Source organism: Spermophilus citellus (assembly GCF_964194105.1).
Source record: "Spermophilus citellus genome assembly, chromosome: 2".
Classification (NCBI taxonomy): domain Eukaryota; kingdom Metazoa; phylum Chordata; class Mammalia; order Rodentia; family Sciuridae; genus Spermophilus; species Spermophilus citellus.
Window position 1 is genome coordinate 202,513,874 of NC_138183.1, and position 7,091 is coordinate 202,520,964.

The 7,091-nt window shown below is 42.1% G+C and overlaps 1 protein-coding gene across 9 annotated transcripts in view; it reads right to left on the reverse strand.

Annotated features, from left to right (window-relative positions):
* DENND2B (DENN domain containing 2B) overlaps positions 1-7,091 on the reverse strand; it is a 154,407-nt gene that overhangs the window by 34,296 nt on the left and 113,020 nt on the right. The gene's annotated exons all lie outside the window — the stretch shown is intronic.

Genomic DNA, 7,091 nt, shown 5'->3' on the forward strand with positions numbered 1-7,091 from the left:
AAAAAAAAAAAAAAATTAGTGAGTAGGTTAAAAAACAGAGGTATCATGTTTTATTCTTAGAGAACCCAGCATCTCTTTCCTGTAGAACTCTCAAAGTCAAAAGCACTCTGTTCAAGCAATGCACCTTCAAGGATGTCCTCAAGGAGAGAAATAGCTCCTAAGCCACATCAAGCCAAACTCAATGGGCCTCTTTGCCCAACTTGCCCCCAGAGACCCCACATAATGTGAGGAGCAGAAGCCTGTTCTATGACAGACTAGAAATCCCAAGAAACTGTATCTGCCAACAAGAGGTCAGTGAGATCAGTGATACACTATTAAATGGCTAACAAATTTCTACAGTATAAATATTCCTACTATTCCTCAGCTACTAATGTGATACCATTAAATATAGAGTGAGAGGGCAGCATGTAGAGTGATCAACTCCTGTGAGCTGGTACAAGGCAGCTTCAGCACACACTATTTCCTGAAGTAACCCAAATACATACTTTGATCTTTCCCTGAACTATTAATCCCCTCTCTCCTACACCTATGCTACTGAACACAAAATCCTACTTCCTCACTTGGGTCCTAACAGGAACTAGGATTCCCCAAGGACCAGAACAAAGTTAAAAAAAAATCCTCAAGAAAGAGTCCTCTTTGCCCTCTCAATCAGGAGACCAATGGAGAAGGGACACAACTCCTTAGATAGCTCCATCCTACAAAAGTGGCATCACATCCAATAAGCCTCAGCTATCTTCCAGCTCCAAATCCATATATAGACCTTAGCAAATACTAAAAACAGTTCTCAATGGTTTTACACATATTAACTTATTTAATCTTCATGTAAGTTTTATAAGGTTATTATTATGTGTTACTACATTAACTTCATAGTACAAATCAAAGACACTAAGATATGTTAAATATCTCATCCAAGGTCACTTAGTTGGTAAGGGAAGATAGGATATAACCTTACACTACGTTATGCTGCCTCTCTAATAATGAATAAGCAGTAGCCTCTAGCGTCTTTTTTTTTTTAAGTACAAAACCAGAGACACTTAACTACTGAGCCACATTCCCAGCTTATTTTATTTTTTATTTTGAGACAGGGTCTTGCTAAATTGCTGAGGCTGGCCCCCAACTTGTGATCTTCCTGCCTCAATCTCCCAAGCCTCTGGGATGACAGATATGAACCAAGTAGCCTCTGTCATCTTTGTGAACCACTGGGCCTTCAAATATGGCTCAACAGAAACCCCTAGCACTGGGCACACCCCAGGCTAGAATGTAGCATTTTTAAGTATCAGGGAACACTTTTGTCTTCCCTGCTAGACTATTTTTTCTAGGTCAAGGGACACATAGTCAGTATGTAGAAAGTGCTTAGCGAATGAACAAAAAAAGGAAAAGATAAAGGTAAATGAGCTTATTGAAGAGAACCATGAGCAAACTTCTACACGCATCTTTCTGTCTACTATAGAAATCATTGTCAAATTAAGGAACTCTTTCTGAATAGGTTTTGTTCAAAGATAGCAGGATTTGGCCAACACTGCACCTTGTAAAGACCTACCTGATCATAACACCATGGCTTTCAAAGCTGGACTCCAGAATGCCATGCTATCCACAAGACGGCAGCCAGCTGCTCCTGAGCCAAGCTGCTGTCACCGCTTGTTCATGTACAGAAAACTGGAGCTCGGGTGAGTTAGGCACTGGCCAAGAATTCCCTCTTGGGTCATAGCCTCTGGCTGCCCCCAATCAACAGGAAACCTCAACATGCTTAAGTTGTTTTTAAAAGGGCAAGTTAAACAAGAGCTATCCTACATGTATATGGGCACAGATGAGAGAAATTCAGAGCCCAGCCAAGCCAATGCCAAAGAGACTGTCCAGTGAGGATGTGTAGATGCAGCAAGCCTCAGCCCCCACTAGGGTTAACTGGAGCAGGACAGTACACCAGGCTCCAGCCTTAGGAGATCTGACACAAACTTTAGGTCTCATTTATTTTATGGAACCATAGATGTAAAATATGTAGGATTTGACAAACACTGCACCTTGCAAAGACCTACCTGATCATGACACCATGGCTTTCAAAGCTGGACTCCAGAGTGCCATGCCATCCAAAAGACAGCAGCCAGCTGCCCCTGAGCCAAGCTGCTGTCACTGCTTGCTCATGTATATCCATCAGTCCTAGCCAGGTGCAGTGGTGCATGCCTATAATCCCAGTGACTTGGGAGGCTAAAGCAGGAGGATCATGAGTTCAAAGCCAGCTTAAGCAACTCAACAAGGCCCTAAGCAACTTGGTGAGACCCTGCCTCAAAATTTATTTATTTTTTTTAATGAGGGTAGGGCTGTGGATGTGGCTCAGTGGTTAAGTGCCTCTGGATTCAATCCCTAGTACAAAAAAAAAAAAATCTTCAGTCCATCCTCCTAAGCAAATGAGTGAAATGAGTGGTTACATTCCAAAAAAGGACTTGACTTTAGTTATTCTCATTTGGAGGTGAGATAAATTGTGTCCATCAGTCTCTGTTCCCAGGTTAGGGAAGAGTTCAGAAGAATCTGTCACCTAGAGCAGGGAGGCTTAAAAGAGACAGGTGTCAGGATGCTGGTTCTTTGTGACAATGAGTTTATAGGGCATATAGCACATGTTGGAATGAATGAGAGATTGTTCATTCTTGGGCTTCAGTTTCATTCTCTCTAATTGTTTCTTAGTCCTCAACTTGATATTGTAAATGAATGTAAGATAATTCTCCCCTTGCTGGGCAAGAGGAAATAGTGGCCAGCAGAATGGCAGTGCCTAGATCCAAGCAGTGTCAAGAAGCCAACCATCTGAGCAAACACTACTTTTATGTCTGGTCTCCACTCCACTACTGACAGAAAATCTAGCTTCCTTTCTTCAGAGCTCTAGGGACAGCTCCTTGATAACCTTCACTGAATATGGGAACAAAGGAAGATACCTATCACCCAGACCACAGTGTCAGCTGCACCAGCCTTGAGATGCACCTTGGCTCCTCACCCATATGATCAATCTACATTGTGCACCAAGCACATTCTAGGTACCATTCTTGGCATTAAGGATCAGCAAAGAGTAAAAATATAAAGTCTCTTTTTCTATAGTTTACATTTTGGTAGACAAACACAGCATTGCTTCATTTTAGAGTGATTAGTAAGCAAAGCAATTCTGTCAGTTATGAGGCCAATAAAGAATAAAGGAGGAGCTGGGGATGTGGCTCAAGCGGTAGCGCGCTCGCCTGGCATGCGTGCGGCCCGGGTTCGATCCTCAGCACCACATACCAACAAAGATGTTGTGTCCGCCGAGAACTAAAAAATAAATATTAAAAATTCTCTCTCTCTTTCTCTCACTCTCTCTCCTCTCTCACTCTCTCTTTAAAAAAAAAAAAAAAAGAATAAAGGAGAGCTGGGTGTGGTGGTGTATGCCTATAATTCTAGCTACTCTGGAGGCTGAGACAGGAGAATTACAAGCTTAAGGACACCAGGGGCAATACAGAGAGACCTTGTGAAAGAAGGAAAAGAAAGAAGGAAAAAATAAAAGAGAAAGAGAGGGAGGGGAGATAGGGAAAGAAAGAAAAGGAAGGGAGAGAAGAAAGAGAGAGAGAGAGAAGGATAGGATGAGATTCATAGTGGGGATGAGTTTCTGCTTTATACAGGAAGATCATGGAAGGCCCTTTGCCAGGGGAACATGTAAACATAACCAAAAGGAAGGAAGCAATGTGTTAACCCAGGGAAATAATGTTCAAGACAGAAAGAGCATACAGGTTGAGACAATGAGATACTTACTGTATTCCAAGGGCAACAAGGAGGCCAGTGTGAAATAAGAGAAGAGCAGCAGGCTGGAGATTAGTCAGAGAGGCACCAAGGCCTCTCATAGAAGACACCAGGGGCCACTGATAAGACTTGGGCTTGTACTTAAAAGTAGAAGGAAGCTCCTAAAGGGATGTGGAAAGGAGTGATGTGACCTGACTTCACATCAGAGAATGGTGTATAGAGGTGTGAGGATGGAGGCTAATTAGAAGGCTACTGCAACAATCCAGACAAGGTCATTATGATGGCTCAGATTACAATGGTAGCAGTAGAGAGGGATCTATTTTGAGAGCTTGGTCAACAGGATTCTCTGATGAGCTAGATGAGGGGAGTGAGGGATGAAGTCAAGGATGACACAAGATTTTGGGCCTGAGCACTGGGTAAAATGGAATTCATATTATTCAATTCAATTTGGGAGTGATTAGTAATATACAGATATTTATTTTAGATTATCTGACCAGAGAAGGTCATCTAAAGTATAAACATCGCCAAAGAAGTCCAAGGACTGAATCCTGGGATTTCTTTCTAGTGTTTGAGGTCAGGATGAGGAGGAAACTAGCAAAGAAGGGCATTTGGTGAGGAAAGAGAAAAACCATGAAGAGTGATATCCTGAGAACTTCAAGAAATAGGGAGGGATTAACTGAGTCACATCTGCCAACAGTCAAGTGAGAGAAAGTATGAGAAATGGTCATTTGATTTGGCAACATGGCAGTCACTGTGATCTTGATAAGAGAGGATATGGGAGATGTAGGAAGGAAAGCCTAACTGGAAGGAATTCAAGAAAATGGAAGGACAAGAAGTAGAAGAGGGAACAGAAATAGAAGTGGAGGAGAGTTCAGACAATTCAGTTTTCCTAAGAAAGGGAACAAGAAAATGAGATGGTAGCTGGAATGTGGAAGCATTTGGGTTAGGAGATATTACAGCATTTTTGAATGATATGCAATAAGACAGAACCACTGTCAGTGCAGCACACAGAGGATACAAGTACAGGAGTAATGGTCGGCGGGCGGGTGGGAGGTAGGAATCCAATGCTCACCTAAAAGGGTTTGCCTTGACTGTAAAGCATTCTCTTTGCCATCCACTTGACCCAGCTATCATCTCACATGGTCTCATCCCTGGGCTGTTCTGTGCTTCCTTGGCCCCTAGCTTTACTGGTGTTATGTACTGTCAACTCATTCATTAGAGGAGAGAAGAGGTCAAGGCTTTTCTTCCCTCTTCCAAGCATCTGGATCCAAACACCTCCCCCAACACACTAACCTTTTTGATGACCAAATCCTATCAGTTCTGCTTCTTGACATCTTTCAGATCTGTCCCCTCCTCACCAACTCCATTACCATTACTACTTCCTTAGTTCAGAGCTTATCTTTCACCAGAACTATTAAAACAGTCTCTTAAATTCCCTCTCTCCCTTCAGTACAGCACCTGTTCTGGACTATCCTCTCATCTTCTGACATCTTTCTAAAATGTAAAGCTGATTATGTTTGAAACTCCCCACTATCTGCAGAATAAAGTGAAAGTTCACTGGCATGCCTGACAAGGCATGAGCCTACCTTCATCATCTCACACTGTTTCTCTCCACACAGATCCTGTATCCCACCCTCAGACACATCAAACTCCTAGCTTTTTCCCATCCTACTCCCTCACCCAGGTGGAGGTGGCCAATTTTAGATATCTCCACTATGCCTGGAAAAAATATCTATTATGGTATGTATAACACTTTACTATGTCATACTGTTTACTCCTGTTTTTTCCCCCACTACTGGGAATTTGAACACAGGGCTTGTGCAAGCTAGGCAAGTGTTCTACCACTGAGCTACATACTCAGCCCTTCACCTGTTTTCCTAACTAGACTATGAGTAAAACTACATGAAGGTAGTGACGGTATCTTGTTAATCTTGATATAATCTGCACTTTGCACTGAACCTAAAATTGAGTAGACATTAATGTTTGTGTCAAATTAACGAATTTTTAAAAAGTTAAAATGTACATTTCCTTTATGTCTTCCCATGGCACTGTCTATAGGCTTCCCTGTCTTTTTTTTTTTTTTTTTTTTTTTTTTTTTACAGAAAGGTACACATTAGTCAAGCCTAGTACAGCTCTCAGTCCTTTCTTATAAGGCAAAAACTGTATATCAGACCAAGAGTCTAGACATCTGGGTCCTAATAGTTCCTCAATTTCTAGATGTGTTCCTGGGCAAGTCACCTACATCCTCTAAGCCTCAAATTCTTTATAAAACAGGAAAAACACTTACTTCTGAATATCCTTAAGATACTAATTGTGTAACTAAGATGATGTCCATTTATAAAAGTGAAGACTATAAATAATCCATAATGACAAAAGAAAAGTAAATACGAAGCAGTCAACAGACAGCCAGACTTGGCTCTTGTCATCTGTTTTACAATCCCAGTTTGCCCCTTGGGAAGGCAGCCCACTGTACAACTGGGTGCCTGGTGCACCACAGCCGTCAGCAGCAGCTAGTTCTGCTGTTCAGCATGGGTAGGGATGCCAACAACCACAATGTACAACTGTCCAAAACTAACATTTTCAGGGCATAGGGAAGAAGATAAACATTCAAGAAAGTGGGATGGGGGTGCAGGAAATTTAAAAGAGAACAATAAACATACACAGAGAGCATATTTATGACAAGTAGTAGGATAAAAAGGGTATGAAGTAAGGTATGGAAGAGAACAAATTTAAAGAGTAAACAATGTGTGTGCATATTGGCTTACCACAGAAATTGAGAGTTAACATGCAAAATACTCAATCTGACACTGTTTCTCATGAACATGACCCAGTTCTTGGGTCAGTGTGTGCCCTCTCAAGCAACATAACAGGAAGCATTTATGCTAAAGGATGTCCTACAGATTGTCAGGGACATCAAGGGGTTTTGAGGAGAGAACGCTGTGTGTAGCCCTTGATGATAAGGCAGTTTTGAACTTGGCATGCTCAGAGTTCCTTTTTTTCTTTTTGGTCCTAGGGATACTACAGTATTAGTTCCAGGAAAGGACCAAGTTGGAGCCACTTGGGGAAAAGTTCTAGGAATCCGAGCAATAACCTCAGAGGCCCCATGATGTGGTAAGCCTGTCTGCAGGAGCCTGGCTTGTCCCTACTAAACAGGTATCTAGACTGCTTCAAACAAAATTGCCTCAGAGTTGACCATTTACCATTCAGGGTCTGCTCAACTAAGGTGCACCCTGTTGGATCAGCAGGCACCAGCAATCTCTCATCACTTAGTGATTACCACAGCTCTAGGGATGACATTCTCACTGTGCTATCCTGAGGCCATACTTTGAGCACAGAGGAGG